Below are 16,256 nucleotides of genomic sequence, written 5' to 3'. Positions count from 1 at the left end.
CTCTGAGACAAAGCTGGACTCCGAGACAGAGTTGGAACGCAGAAGCTAGGCTTAAGTCGGTGATTAGTGTTATCCGTGTATAATGTCGGTTGTAATGAGAGTCAGTGAGGCGGTGGGATTAGGGTTTAGTTGCTATATAAGCTAAACCCTAAGGAGATATCAGTAGACACAACCTCACGAATCTCTTGTGTAAACTTGTTTGCTTATCATAGTGGAAATCATCGCGTCGTTGTCGCCGTGGAGTAGGTCTCACCAACCGAACCACATAAATCTCTGTGTTCTGTCTTGATTGTTCTCTACTATTCCTATTGCTTGTCTTGGATTACTCGTATTGATCATATTAAACCCCGATTGGCATAACAAACTGGTATCAGAGCTGAGGTTTTGAGGTTTTTTTGTGATGGCGAAATACGAGATAGAGAAGTTCGATGGAATTAACGATTTTAATCTTTGGAAGATTAAAATGCGAGCAGTATTAGTTCAACAGGGTCTGCTGAAGACGTTGAATCAGAAGGCTGCACTCGCTGAATCACTTTCGGAAGCAGAGAAGGAAGATCTCATGGAGAGAGATCATGGTCAGATTCTACTCTGTTTGAGCAATGAGGTCTTGCGGGAAGTAGCGACGGAAACTACAGCCGATAGGCTATGGAGTAAGCTGGAAACAAGGTATATGACGAAATATCTAACTAATCTTTTGTATCTAAAGAAGAAATTATTAAGTTTACAGATGTTAGAAGGGGAATCGTAAAGTCCATATGGATGAACTCAACCGAGTATTCATAGATTTGGCAAACATAGATGTCAAATTCGAAGAAGAAGATAAGGCAGTACTATTGCTTGCATCCCCACCACCACCATATGAAAGCTTTGTTGATTCTTTTATGTCTGGTAAAACAACTACAACCTTTGAGGATGTTAAAGCAGCATTGAACTCGAAGGATTTGAGACGGAGGTCAATGGAAGAATGTAATTCAGGTGATGGTTTGGTGGTAAGGGGAAGGTCGCAGCATGTGGTCGATGGGAAGGGTTGTTCACGGTCTAAATCGAAACCTAAAAAGTACAGATGATTTAATTGTAAGAAGAAGGGGCACTTCAAAAGGAATTGTCCTGAGCTTAGAAAGAAGCCAGCAGAGGCAACAGTCACCGAAGAAGATGATGGTAGTGTCTTGGCAATCATTGAAGAATGTGATGAAGCTATGGTTCTTGCGATCAATGCATGCTTTGCAGAAGATAGGTGGATTTTAGATACTGGTTGTACATTCCATGTATGTCCTCATAAGGAATGATTTTCCACTTACACAGTCATTAATGGCGGTAGGGTGTTAATGGGAAATGACGCTCCTTGTAAGGTGGCTGGAATAGGTACTATTCAGATCAAGATGCACGATGGTGTTGTGAGGACTATAACAGACATCAGACATGTTCCAGATTTGAAGAGGAATCTAATCTCTTTGGGAACTCTGGATGATAATGGTTGCAAATATGTTAGTGAAGGTGATGTTCTTCAGGTTTCTAAGGGGAGTGTTACAGTTATGAAGGGGTTGAAAAAGAATGGTTTATATGTGCTACAGGGTAACACAGTTATCGGATCTGTAGCGATATCATCATCAGACAAGGAAATTGAGACTACCAAGTTATGGCATATGCGGTTAGGGCATATGAGTGAAACGGGGATGGCTATACTGAGCAAGCAGGGTTTACTCTGTGAGCAAAAGGTTGGAAAATTGGAATTCTGTGAACATTGCGTCTTCGGGAATGATGTAGACGCAGCGGAAATATAAAAACGATAAATAAAGTAAACGAAGAACGGTAAAATAACTGAATAAACTTAAAAAATTATAAACTTTGATTTGGTTTTCTCTTCAATATCTCATAAACAAAGACTGGACTCCCTTTTATAGATTACTAGACTTTCCTAGATAGACACAAACTGGACTTTCCTAAATAATAGAAACACTAAAAATAATGAAACTTCCTAAACCTAGATTCATTATGAATCATACTTAAATTAGGACTCTTATTAAACTTCTAATCTTTGGCCGACTAGGACATGTTCGTGTGGCCTTGTGGGGCCGTTTGGGATGCGCCTGCATCAGCTCCCCTTTCCCGAGAAGGTTCGTCCCGAACCTTTTCGATGAAGAAAACAATTTGATGCACCCGCATACGATGAGTTTTGCCATACCGATCCGTAATGCCCACTTTTCACGAAATTTCTTGGAAATCCGTAAAAGACAATGATGGACTAGTGAACCCACTAGAATCCGGACCCTTTGACACGCCAAGATTCGCAAAATCAACAATAGTGAAAAAATATCCAACAAATTGCGACATCGACCGTCATCTTTGAGTTTCAGGAAAAAAATCACAAATACGACCTTCTTTATTAGGAAAACAACAATGAATGTTGTCTTCAATTCCAATATGAAAACCACCTTGTTTCGTTTCATAACCACCTGAAATAACTGAACAAGGTGTCGACTATCTTCAAACCCGTAGAAAAAACTCGTAAAAGCATAACCAAGTGCGATTAAGATATCAATCTGGAAACATGTAGCGTTGATATGATACTCAAAAACTACCTTCCCACGTTCATCTTCGTGAATTTTATAAACCCGAACTTGATAATCACGTGGAAATTTAGTTACATTCCGAGCCCACATAGTTCCAAAATTTATACGTTTGACATAAGCTTTGCTTTTTCTAGAAGGTATTGTAGCAAAATTACCTATCGCATGAATATTTGTAAGAAATTCCTTATCGAACACATTAGAGACGTGAATGATCAGTCCCATCAATTTGAACACTTCAATAGAATTTGGTTTATCAATACCATGAATCCTCCCCAATACCAGAGTCACTGGCTTTCTTGTATCTATAAGATATAATTGACACATACTAGCAACACAAAAGCTAAACCCATCATAATTAAGCCCAAAAGTTTTTATCTTCTCACCAGGAACAATATGTGGTTGTAGATCTTGTATCATAACAAAAGATGGTTGCTGAAGATAACCTCTATTTGATGGATTACCCATTAACATAACCCATAAATCTGATCCTTGAAAGATATTTCCAAAAGGAGAAGCGCAAGAAGCCGAAGTTCGAGTTTGTGAAACTGTGAAGGCTCCTGGATCCCAAACAAAGTAAAGAATTTCTTCGTCGAGAGAAAAATCATAGTCTTCACTGAGCAAAGGAATGCCTTCTTTAGACGATGATCCAGAATAGAAACTGTACGATTGACTCAAGGGTGTTGTGACCGAGCTTCTGTTATGAATATAGTGAGTACGTTTTTCTTCATGGTAGTTATAAATTAGCCTCAAATTTCCTTGCCCAACTCCTATGTTGTCATATTCACTTCCCTTGGAAGTATACATGGTGGAACTGACAAAAAAATTAAGCCAATACTTTGGAGCATCTTTCTGGGATTTACCCAAGTATGCCTTAGCATAAGAATTTCCTAAGGGCAAAGAAACGTTGACTAAGGGTAATATTTTGGACTTGATTACGTTGTCGCTTGAATCCCGAAAAGTAACTGAGCCACTGATAACTTTTTCTTCTACCAAATTCGAAAGAATTTTGTTATGTTCAAAGTGAATGCCTTTATTGGTATCATCTTCTTCTATTATTTCTTTGTAGTCGGAATCATCTTTTTCACAATCTCCCTCTTCAACTTCTTCATGATCAACTTCTTCCACTTCTTTGTATTCTTCTTTTTCTTCTTCATGGTTGAAAGATAAAATCGACGAGGAATATGGTTGACGTATTAATGTTCTGAGGTCGTCACACATATCCTGAATCTTAGCTAAATCAGATAGTAGTGATTGAACCGTTTCGGCAGACGTCGTTTGTGGTGGCGGTGGTGGTGTATAAGAAGATGGAGGTGATGGTAAATAAGAGTACGGAGGTAGTGTATAAGAAGATGGAGGTGATGGTGAATATGGTGGTGAGTACGGTAGTGGAGTATACGAGGACGGAGGTGGTGTATAAGAAGATGGAGGTGATGGGGAATATGGTGGTGAGTACGGTAGTGGTGTATACGAGGACAGAGGTGGTGTATAAAAGTAATATGGATGTGAAGTTGTATAAGACAATGGTAGGCGTGGTGACGGTGATGATGAATACGGTGGTGAATTCGGTGGGGGTGAATGATTAGAGTACGGAGGTGGTGGTGATAGTGGTGGTTCGGTGTTTGTCGGATAATAAGAGGATGGAGGTTGCGATGAGTTTTCTCGTACGGTTTCTCCCGGATTCCAATGATAATCGTACGAATTCTTATTCTCATACACACATGATGCACATGAACATCGATTCGTTATCCCTTGATGAGTATAATCTGATTGAATATAATCATCTTGACGAATAGAATACGATCGATACGGATTTAACATGTCTGGAAAAAATTTTCCAAAATCATTATCCAAAAACTTTGGTGGCTCTGAATATCACATGATGTAGACGCAGCGGAAATATAAAAACGATAAATAAAGTAAACGAAGAACGGTAAAATAACTAAATAAACTTAATAAACTTTGATTTGGTTTTCTCTTCAATATCTTATAAACAAAGATTGGACTCCCTTTTATAGATTACTAGACTTTCCTAGATAGACACAAACTGGACTTTCCTAAATAATAGAAACACTAAAAATAATGAAACTTCCTAAACCTAGATTCATTATGAATCATACTTAAATTAGGACTCTTATTAAACTGCTAATCTTTGGTCGACTAGGACATGTTCGTGTGGCCTTGTGGGGCCGTTTGGGATGCGCCTGCATCAGGGAAGCAGTGTCGGGTAAAGTTCAGTACAACGGTTCACAATACCAAAAGAACTCTAGATTACATCCATTCAGATCTTTGGGGTCCCTCTCGGGTCAGGTCACATAGTGGGGGTAGATACATGTTAACCTTGATAGATGATATTTCCAGGAAAGTATGGGTCTACAAATTCATAGATGAGGCATTCGTCAAGTTCAAGCAGTGGAAGACCTTGATCGAGAAGCAGACTAGAAAATCTATCAAACGCTTGAGGACTGACAATGACATGGAATTTTGCGGAAACGAGTTTAATAGGTTCTGTGTAGACGAAGGGATAGTGAGACACCATACGGCCAGAAAAAACCCCACAGCAGAATGGGTGGCGGAACGTATGAACATAACTCTATTGGAATGAGTTCGTTGTATGCTTTCAAATGCAGGGCTACCGGAGGTGTTCTGGGCTGAAGTAGTGAACACGGCAGCATATCTGGTGAATATTTCACCCTGTACATCTATTGAGTGTAAAACTCCTAATGAGGTATGATCTGGTTATCCTGGTAATTATGAGAACTTGAGGATCTTTGGTTGTTCGGCTTGTGCACATGTTAAAGAAGGTAAACTTGACCCGAGGCCTAAGAAATGTGTATTTCTTGGGTATGAGCCTGAGGTTAAGGGTTATAGGTTGTGGAATCCGGATGGAAAATCGAAGAAGTTTCTCATAAGTAGAGATGTTACTTTTGATGAGTTAGCCATGGTAACTCCAAAGGTAATGCCTCTAGATGCTCGTGTTGGGATTTACACCCTTCTACTAGTGTTTATAGCGGAAATAAGACATCTAATGTCTACACTAGTATTCCCAGGATCACATGCAAAAGCCTATAATAATACTAAACAAAACTAGATAATCGATTACCTTTCTCGCTAGTTTTTCCCTCGAACCTTTCCAATCCCTTTTGAGAAGACCAAGAGCTTCAAACGTAGCTCCTCTACTTGGGACACGAGAAATCAACTTGATCTCCCACCTTGTTTTTTAGCTAGAACACCAATGGTGGTTGGAAGAAGAACATCTTTCTTCTTGACTAGATAGATAGTTAATGGGAATTAGCTCACTTTCTCCTCTCTACTTGATGTGGTAGAGTAAGAAAGCTTAGAGAGAAATTCCACACCTTATTCTCTGCCCTAAGAGTGTTTATATAGAACCCTAATAAGAATCCACCTCCTTTTAGGTTTCCTAAAACACCCTTTAGAATAAGATTTGTGGAAATAGTCGAAAATAGCAACTATTGGTATTTTCTCAATTACCTAAGGAGGGATCGTCCAAACATCACGAAAATTGGCAGATATAATTTTTATTATATCAGCAACTAACCCTCCAAATTTCAGCCCAGTCCGAGTCCTAGAAGTACCCGAACCGGTCTAGGCCCAAAAACCCTGTTTTTGGCCCTTTTGTACTATCTTTGCCTAATTCCTTTTTAGACCTATGAGATATGTTTATGGGACACTCCCATGACTATATCTCACTACCACTAGTCATATCCTAGATCAATTTGTCACTCTTATGTGTAACCCGTTGTAGGATCCGATCGAAGTTAGCCGCGAATTACTTCGTAATTCGACGATCGTAGTTGGTCTCTAACTACAAATCTATGATCCCTAAATCAATCGGACTTGATGATCTTCTACATCAATTGTCCTATCTGCCAAATTGTTCGCATTGTCACCTTGGTCGAAGGACATCTCCTTCAACTCCTTCAGACTCCCACTTAGACTTAGAACAAGTGCAATGCTCGATTCCCGTGTCAATTTAGTATCCCATCTGATACGTCACGTCATTCAGACTTTCTTGATCTCCGAGTACAACTGTAAAAGACAAACGGTTAACTCCTAATCCGTTTGAGCGTGGCCACGCATTTTCAGTTGCTACTCATCAAGTGGCCTTGAGCCACTTTGTACCTAATGTGATTAGGATGACACAATCCATTCTTGCGCTCCCACTTAACTTCATGTCTATCCTGTCCTTCCCAGTATTCGTCTTTATAACCTCCTTTTACGTCGCGGCGTTTGACGGAACCAAAGTCGGGCATTCCTTACATAAGATGAGTGGAGCACTCATGTTTTGAGGAATCTCTCCAATTGTCTTTATGAGAAGTATTGACGTTCATCACGAGTGATGTACTTCTCATTTGAGGGTTATCCAGTGTATAAACCTTTTACACACCCACGTAGTCGAATAGAATATACTATTCCTATAGCCCATGAAACTGCGCTATCCCATCGACTCTCGTGCTAGTCTTCGTGAGTCATTGTTGTCCATGCAATGACCTGGACCAGGGATTTGATAATAAATATTCCAAGTTCACTTAATAGGGTTTCATTCATCAGATCACGTATCTGACAAACCTATTCGGAACGTTTTATTATCAATGGACTGTCGTTTAAATACTAAACCAAATTAAGACGACTGTGAAATAACTCTATTATTTCCGATAACGAGAGTTGTAAATCTGAGCCTCTTCCGTAAAACTCCTTTTACCCACTCAGTTTTACTCGTCGAGGTTTATTCCAAATTTACCTCATGCCTTAGACTGTGTATGAGTCTCATACTATGTCTTAGGTGACAGTTTAGTTTGACTACGTATGTAGTCCGTTTTAAACTTTGCTAATTATCAATTAATTTGAAGATTGCTTTCTTCAACCTTGATAATTTCTAGTAACTTTTACTAGAGTTAAGGCTATTAATTTTTGTGTAGTATTTGCAACAGTTTCCGGCTTAAACACTTTTAGCCTACTTTCCTTCCATGTCTGGAAGTTTGCTACGATGACATGTTCAACTTTTGTACTACTTTATCCTTTAGCCTTCTAGGATATTTAAAGTAATGTCTTCGGTTTTCTAATCCGAATTTGGATATCTAAATGCTAATCATGTCCAACATGATTGACTTTATGTTTTCGAACATAAATGTCTATCTCATGCGTGCTTGCTCATCGGTGTCTTTTCAGACTCCGAGTTTTGCAACGCCCTCTGTCATGAGTTTTTGGGTCGAAATTCTTTTAGACTTTTCTTGAGTCTTAGAGTTTCGGTTTCGGATCTCAAGCGTCTCAGCGTACTGAGTCTTTCTAATCCTATCATCTTTCTTGATCTACGCTTGTAGACCTTTAGATGCCCAAAATGGCATTTTATTCTTTTGTGTGTGGTCCTTTATTGAGTCAGTTCTTTACTGTTATACAACATCTTATGTCGTACTCCATCTTTTGTATGTACTCTGCATACGGACCCGGAAGGTTTGTTTACTCCCACTTACCTTCTTGAAATTTCGTGATTCAAGAATTTCTCCATTCCTCATGAATCAATACCATTTGGTTTTCTCTGTGAATTGAAGATTCCGACTCTTGCGTGCTTAATCCGACGATGGATTTTTCGAGCATGCTTATGGACATAACTTGATTGGAAGAATCTTATTCTTCTTGTCTAGTTTCGGAAAACATGAATGTTTCCGTCCTTCTCAGTTTTCTATTTTGGAAAACTAATTTAGGTCTTCCGTTGACTTAAATTATCAAGCTTCATGTCTTGATGAGATATTGATTCCATGATGATTTTGGCTTCTAGCCAAAATCTAGAGTCAGTTTTCGTCTCTGCGCAGGTCTTTTATCTCTTTAGCAATAACCTTTATCTTCTGAATCTTTGAGATTTTACTTTTGACCTTTTAGGGCTTTTGAACAACAATTTGGAATATTCTCAACGGCTTTGAGATATTCCTTTAGAGACACTTTCAACTACTTTGAGAGTTCTCCTGCGAATTACATTCGCTTTTGTGCGGTAGGTTTTTAAGATCCAATCTTTACCTTTTTCTTTTCGAGGAACCGCGGTTTTACTGTCTTTCAACAGTTTTGTTGCTCTTGGTCGAACTTAATCGTCCTGTACAAGTTTCATGATTGTTCTTCATGACTCTTCATGATTTTTCTCATGATCGAATTAATTCGACTTGTACTTTTCTCCCACTTATTCTTGTAATAATTAGTACTTTTCTCCCAAACTACTAGGTGTGCTAATTACTATAAGAATACTATCATGAGCAACAAACACTTTGTTCTCTTGATTGCTTGTGGAAAAAGCCCAAATTTCTTCTAAAGAAATTGCGTCAGACTTTAGCTAATTTTTGTAATGCTTTTACAAGCTTAGCTGTTAGACAGACTTTGGTAAGTGTGAAAACAATCGTTTCTAGAATATGTCCAAAAATATTCGGACGACTGGCTAAACCCATCTTTGATCGAATTATGCATAACAATGTTCGATTACTCCCACTGAATCCACCATCCCTCAGATGTGTTCCATGGAGCGAGTTGGGAAACGGTTTCTCAACTCCTTTGATGGTTATCAAGTATTTGACTCAAGTTTTTACCACTCCAATCTAATCGGATGACTTAAACTCTCTTGTCAAAAATGATTCTTTTACTTCGGTTTGTACTTTGTTTGAACCTCTCAAACATTCCGACTTATACTTTATGATTTGTACGTTTTCATACTTCATGAAGTTGTCAGAGTACGTATTTGAAGTTTCTCTCGTTAGCTTCTGCAAGTAAACTTATAGATCTGCATAACACAGTATGAGGAGTCCTAATAGATTACTAGTCTCTATGCCTTTTGAAAAGGGTGACTTTGTCAATTCAGTCTTTAAGACCTAATTGACAATGCTGAAGTTTAATGAGTTTGAATCTCTTGATTTTAGCCATTATCAATGTTAACCTTCAATTAATTTTACCACTGGTTTAAAACATCATATGTTTCCAGAAAATAAAATAATCATTATTAAGTTCTAAGCTAGATCAGTGTCTAAAAGAAGACTTTGATCCCTTTCAGCATCCCTAGCATTACTGCCCGTGGGGCACGGACAATTCTTTCAAATGCATTAAACAACTAAGCACACAATCAAAACATTTATGGAGATAATCATTAGCGAAACATTCCAAATCAATTTAAATTGACAAACGCCAATAAATCATTAAAATCAATTCATTAACCTTCTTATTGAGGGTTACATTGGACCCTCTTGGTAACACCGTGCTTTCATCCTCTTCATATGCCTATTGACCTTGCGCTTGAGCTTGGTACAAAATGATCATTTGTTCCTTGATGTCCACATGAAGTATGAATTTGAGAATTGTTGCCTATCAAAGTACCTGTACATTTACATTCAATAAAGCAAAAAGAAAGTACAAATAAGAGAGTTTGGAATCAGTGACATTAACCATTAGCCTAACGACTCAGAAAGAGGAAAAAAGAATAGATTCATCATAAGAATGAAAAGGAAAGGAAACTATACTTGATTCCATGGATAGAGAAAACCTTATTTACAATATTAGAGAACAAAATGAGTTTAGAAAGTGGACTTGGGTATGTTCATAGGTACAATATATTTCAGTCGAAGATTTAGTGCAGTACATAGCTACAAATCGAGGAAATCCAATTTAGCATATGGGAGAACCCCCTATGTAGAATATCATAGAAAGCCTTATTATTAAACAGAAAAACTATATTTCCAAAATCAGATAACCCAAAATGAATTCAAAGAAAGTGGATTTAGTGTGGTACATGGCTTCATATCGATGTAGTAAGAGAAAAGATACAAATTGATGTAGTAAAGAGGGAGGGAAAGGAAGCTAACCTTGACGAAGATGCCAACCGAGTGGTAGATCTTACGAGCATCAAATCGACTTTGAGAGAATAAGAGGGAACCTGCTGCATGAGAGAGATGACTTTCAGAACTGAACCAGTATAAGAACAAAATCAGATGACCCGAAATGAGTTCAGCCATAGTGGGCTTTGATCTGTACATAATTACAAAAGATTTTAGCCGAAGTAGGTTTAATTCTAGAGAAAGCTATGTAAAAACAGCAAAAAAGAACAAAGAGTTACGCTATAAAAACCCATTTTACAGAATTAGAGAACCCATAATGGGTTTGAACAAAGTGAGTTCTGCTATCAAAACATCAGTATTTCAGTTAAAATAGGTTTAGTTTGCTTAGTACTGAGTTTTATCTTTTCTAGGGATTGACCATTAACCAACCCAATTGACTTGCTCACTTGAACTTCAAAAGGAAATCCCAAACTGAAAATTTGAAAGGAAAGCTAATAAGATCCTAGTTTCTATATAAGATATGAATTAGACTTACCAACTCTTACTTCTCAGCATCTTAAAGGTACTCCTGGATTGACACTGTCTGTTCCATCTCGTCTTCGAACACATCAGCCATAATATAACATATACATAGTAATAACATATACATAGTAACCATTATTTGTAAGTGATCCCTGCCAAAATTCATACAAATAAACCCAGTTCAGATTAATTGGAGGCGACACTTAAAAGAAAAGGTGAAAGGTCTCAAATGAAGGAAAATAAAGAGAAGAATGATAAACTTTATAGAAATGAAAAGGAAAAATGTGGAGTTAAATGTAATTTGCACGAAGATAAGTAATTTAAATAAATTGAAGACCATGAAATTTAAGTTTGCTCTGCAACAATTCGCTCTATGCCATCTATTCGTCAGTTAACTCCTTGCTTCGATGCATAAAATTAACCTCGAGAAGGATACGACTAAAAATGAAGACCGTGAATGATAAAACGAAAAGTGATAATCGAAACCTTCTTAGTCATATCCCTACGAAATCCTAAACCGATTTGCTCCAAAATGAGTTAGGGCGAAAAACTTACCTGCGCCTGCCAGCAGTGGTTCAGTTTTGGAGCCCTAAATGGGCCAGTCCATAACCATAAATCGGAATCCTAGGTTGTTCTTCTTCAGTACCTCTTTGATATGGAGAACCCTATTTGCACCATCAAATAACCCAAAATGAGTTCAGCCAAAGTGGGTTTCCATCGATGCATAATTACAAAAGTTATGTAAAAACACGAAAAAAATTAAAGACTCCTAAATACTCTATTGATACTAAAGATAAATACTCCAAATACTCAATATAAATGTACTCAAAATGGCTACTGATTCTACAAAGTGAGTTAGTGGGTACACATGAATACTCAACGTCAGGATTGAAACTAACAATTAAAATAAAACCCTATGTACACATAAGTACACAATTAAATCAAAACCCTAAGTACACATAAATACACAATTAAATCAACAACTTGGATTGCTTCATTCCAAAGAAAAGATAGAGCTTCCCTGAGTAGGCTTAGGTGTTTCAAGTTCATATTAATATCAAATTAAGAATGTCGAAATTGGGTTTCTTTTACACTTGTATCAAGCCCTTCTAAACGATCAATATCTGCTTCTCTAATTTTGGTACTAATCCTGGAGTTCAAACTTTCACAATAGTTCTCGATAGGAGAAGCAATCCCACATCCTGGAGTTCAAAATAAGACTATTGGCAAAGACAAATCAGTGTTTCCAAAAACTCACCCAGTGTCGTTGGAGCAAATGACAATTCTGGACTACTTATTGTCTATGTAAGCTTGTCAAGATATGTAGCATAGAATAAAAACCGAATAATATAGCAAGCATATAAAACATGTGTTCTATGGTGCGCATAAATAGGTAGACACCCAAGGTCATTTAAATAGATTGCCACCCAAATAGGTGATTATGGTGCATCTGAACTACCTATTGTCCATGAAACGACTAAACATATTTGGTGCAAGATGGCCTAACTTTATATTAAAGGAACTAAACCCTCACTCAATCAAACATTTGACAAATCTGCATAGAGAGAACTATTATATATTAACGGACCAATTATATCAACTACGAACGAATGAAACAAAATGAATTAGAAGAAACAAATGAACGAACTAAATATTTATGGTGCAATTAATCTGAAGTGTATCAATTTGTTGAGTTAAACTAATTATTGTGAAAGAATTTCTAACAAATCTATTTGGTTCCAATATTAGAAGCTTTAAGCTCTAGCTCGCCATAATTGAAGCCCTAACTCGACAATATGAAAGAGGAGAAATTTATACGTTTTAGAAGTTTACTTTGTAGTTTCATAAATGTGCTTATCAAAATGTTGTACCTTCAGGGGAATCAGTCTCGAAGTAGCGAGAGTTGAAGTGCAATGTGGGGGCAAAAAGGTTCTTTGGATGGAAGACCTATACACCAACATGAACAAAAATAAGAGTGATCATTACCACTTAGAACCTAAACAAACATATAATAAGCAAACCATCTCAGTTATACTAAGGTAAAACATTTTAGCAACCAAAATCACACAGAGTTTAGATTAACATCGTCAGATAGACAAACATAAAATATCACCACTAATAACTGGTAACCGACCAAAGAGTTTTATAGACATGAAACAACTAAATATGAATTGGAAGATGAAATAAATCTCGATTTTTTTGGAAGCTCTAAACCAAAACCGTACAACGAGAGAGAGAAAGAGGTTCTTTCTAGAAGCCCTAATCATTTTTTCATGTGAGAGTGTGTGTGTTAGAGAGAGGCAAGTAGCAAAGAAAACTTAAACAAACTTTCTGCTTATTGTTTACATTTCTATGTCTATGTTGTGTTATGTTTAGAGCAAAATGAAAATAAAATGAAACAACTAAATATAAAGTGAAAGATGACCTCTTGCCCTAAAACAGAAAAAAACAAAAGAAAAACAGTAAGAGGCAAAAATTACCATGAATCAAAGTGTTTGAAACTAAATCAAAACAGATTCTAGCAAAAACAAATTCTACCAAAACTAAGGTGCTGTTTGTTTTTTTTGTAGTGTCTGAATCTGAATTGGCTGAAAATGAATTGGCTGAAAATGAGTTTGCTGAATCTGAATTAGTTGAATTATTTTCAAAGTTAGATGTTTGTTTTTTGAATCTGAATCATAAAATCTATTATATTAAAACAGCTCAGTCGGTTATCCAAGGGATAAGTCTGACCGTCTATTTTTATTGGGATTTTCATAAAGATCACATCTAATGGCTGTTATAAAATCCCTTTTCGTGTAAATCCCTTCAAAATAGAAGGGTAATAGTATAAAACGACCAAAAGTGGTTAGGATATCCCTACATAACTACCCACGTATTTCTCTCCCTCACCATTTAACTTCATACGTATTTCTCTCCCATTTAACTTCCTTCCCACCTATTTCTCTCCCTCACCATTTTCAGTCAGATTTACAACTATTGGTTAATATCTCTCCCTATTTATTCTCCATTATCTTCTTTATTCTCTTTCCAAGAATGTTGTAATCTAAATTTATTTATTTTCTCAGGCGTTAGCTAAGAGGGATCTTCCCCGTCCGTAGGACGGGGAGGAAACCTAGTCTGAATTATAATTTGTCATTTATCCCCTTTTTAACAAAAAAAAAAATCTAAATTAAATAAAAGGGAAACAAAAAAAACCCCTAATAAACAGCCTCCTCCCTCTCTCCTTGATATATCTCGTCTCCTCTACCTTTTCTTCATCTCTGAAACAAAACCCTAATAAGCATCCTCCTCCCTCTCTCCTGGATCTATGTCCTAGTCTCTACCTCTTCTCCCTCTCTGAAACAAAACCCTAAGCAAAAACCTTAATAAGCCTCCTCCATCTCTCATCGATTTCTCTCGTCTACCTCTCTTCCCTCTGTAACCCTAATAAATCTTCTTATGTTCTTGTCATAAGCATCTAAGCTGGTTCAAGAACATGAACCAGTCGCAGCAGTAGATAAATATACGAAGGTAGCAGGATTTTGTAAGGGCTTGAAAAACCCCCAAATCTTCACAAGCTGCAACAATCTTTATACAAATCTCTGATCTCCAATCACGAATGAAGCTCTTTTCATGTGTTTATGCTTTTAATGTTAATGGCACGATTTATTGGAGTGATTTGTGGTCAGATTGGAGTGATTTGTAGTCCGGTGGTGGTGGTTTGTGGATGAACTGAGTTGGAGTGATTTTGTAGTCCAGTGGTGGTGGTTTGTGGATGAACTGAGTTGGAGTGATTTTGTAGTCCAGTGGTGGTGGTTTCTGGTATGGTGGTATAGTAATGGTGATTTGTGGTATGGAGGTGTTGTGGTGGTGGTTTGTAGTCTACTGGCGGTGGTATATGGCATGGCGGCGGTGGCGATTTGTAGTGGTGGGGTTGTGGCATTTGTGGTGGTGGTGGCAGTGGGAAGATTTTTCTACTTTATGGGGGCATAAGCGTCATTCAACACTTATTCAGATATTTGGCTTTGTTTCAGACTTGTTTTGAAGTCTGAAAATTGTGGCCTCTTTTTCAGCCAATTCAGATGTGGACTAATTTCAGCTAAATTTTCAGATTGTCTTCATTTTGAAAAACAAACATCTGAAAAAATGAAAAAACAAACAGCACCTAAATCAAAACCCAACTATATGAAGCAGCAGACCGTGATAATAAGATCAAATTTCTAAGTTAATGCCCTAAAACAGAAGTAGCAAATCACCATTAACCAAGGTTTAGAGAGAACCAAAAGAAAACCCTAACTTATGATTTCAGGAAGAAAACCAAAAACCCAAAGTTCATGTGACAAAATTAAAACCCTAAATAGTGAGCTTCTTTGCTGCTGCGAGGAAGAGAAACCTACGTAAAGAGGGAAAGACAGAAAGCTAGAGATAGAGAGTAAACATCAGATTCTTTGATAAAAATAGATTCAGGGTTTTAGAATCAATTGAATCTTTCAATTGAGAGAGAGAAAAAGATATATATGGAGAGGGAGATGGAGAGATACCTGCGGGTGTTGCATGAGAGAGATTGGGGAATATGAGAGAGACGGACAGAGATTCACTGAGAGAAAGAGGTAGAGAATGAGCGGGAAATGTATTCAAAATAGGGCATCTTTGAAAGATGCTGGTTTCAATTTCCTTTACAATCTAAACCGTAGGTTGATTTGTGAAACTAATCTCAGTGATCTAATTGTGAAAAATCAAATCTCAACCCCTCTTTATAACATCATCAGGACAAATTCTAGCCATTGGGAGGAGGGGAAAAGATACCCACCTCCCTTATGATATAGATTTTTTTTTTGTTGAAAAGTAATATATTAATCAGCTAGAAATTAGAGTTTTATTACAATACAACTTACAAAGAAAATAAGGTACATGTTCCAAACCTTCGATCTGTTTTTCTTTCTTGCCCATTTAGCCAATTTATCTGCTGCTTTATTGAAGTTCCTGCTAGTATGTGAGAATTTTACTATTTCCAACCTCCTTTTTATTTCTAGGATTCTGTTAATATGTATTTGGGATTGCCATTGAATATTATTCTTTCCTTTCTGTGGATATTTTATGATATTAATGTTGTCACTTTCGATAATGATTCTTTTATATTCATGAGATTCTGCCCATTGCATTCCTTTCAGAATCGCAATGGCTTCACCTTCCTCCGGGTTTCTGCTTCTTGAAGTGTATGAGACAGCTTCGACTAATTTAGAATCGTTGTCATGGATGATTAAACTGATACCTGTAATACTTTGTGTGTCTATAAAAGATGCATCCACATTGATTTTCAAAAAGGACGTTTCAGGGGGATTCCATTTTCCTTGATCTT

General features: G+C 37.2%; 1 long non-coding RNA gene across 4 annotated transcripts; it reads right to left on the bottom strand.

Moving 5' to 3' along the window:
* Positions 1–9,664: 9,664 nt before the first annotated feature.
* Positions 9,665–15,725, bottom strand: LOC147531905 (uncharacterized). 4 transcript variants are annotated; one of them, XR_015228417.1, is made up of 6 exons: positions 15,063–15,725; positions 12,787–13,458; positions 11,471–11,580; positions 10,929–11,067; positions 10,421–10,583; positions 9,665–9,935 (listed from the first exon to the last, which is right to left on the bottom strand). It is a non-coding gene; the product is annotated as an uncharacterized LOC147531905 (long non-coding RNA). The 4 variants fall into 4 exon arrangements; XR_015228419.1 differs by having other exon boundaries at positions 10,421–10,491; XR_015228416.1 differs by having other exon boundaries at positions 10,421–10,491; positions 12,787–12,862; positions 15,439–15,716.
* Positions 15,726–16,256: the final 531 nt, after the last annotated feature.

Source organism: Eschscholzia californica, unplaced genomic scaffold (genome assembly GCF_041429995.1).
Source record: "Eschscholzia californica isolate CP2 unplaced genomic scaffold, dmEscCali1.0.p SCAF_6, whole genome shotgun sequence".
Classification (NCBI taxonomy): domain Eukaryota; kingdom Viridiplantae; phylum Streptophyta; class Magnoliopsida; order Ranunculales; family Papaveraceae; genus Eschscholzia; species Eschscholzia californica.
This window is presented reverse-complemented; position numbering and strand designations above follow the sequence as displayed.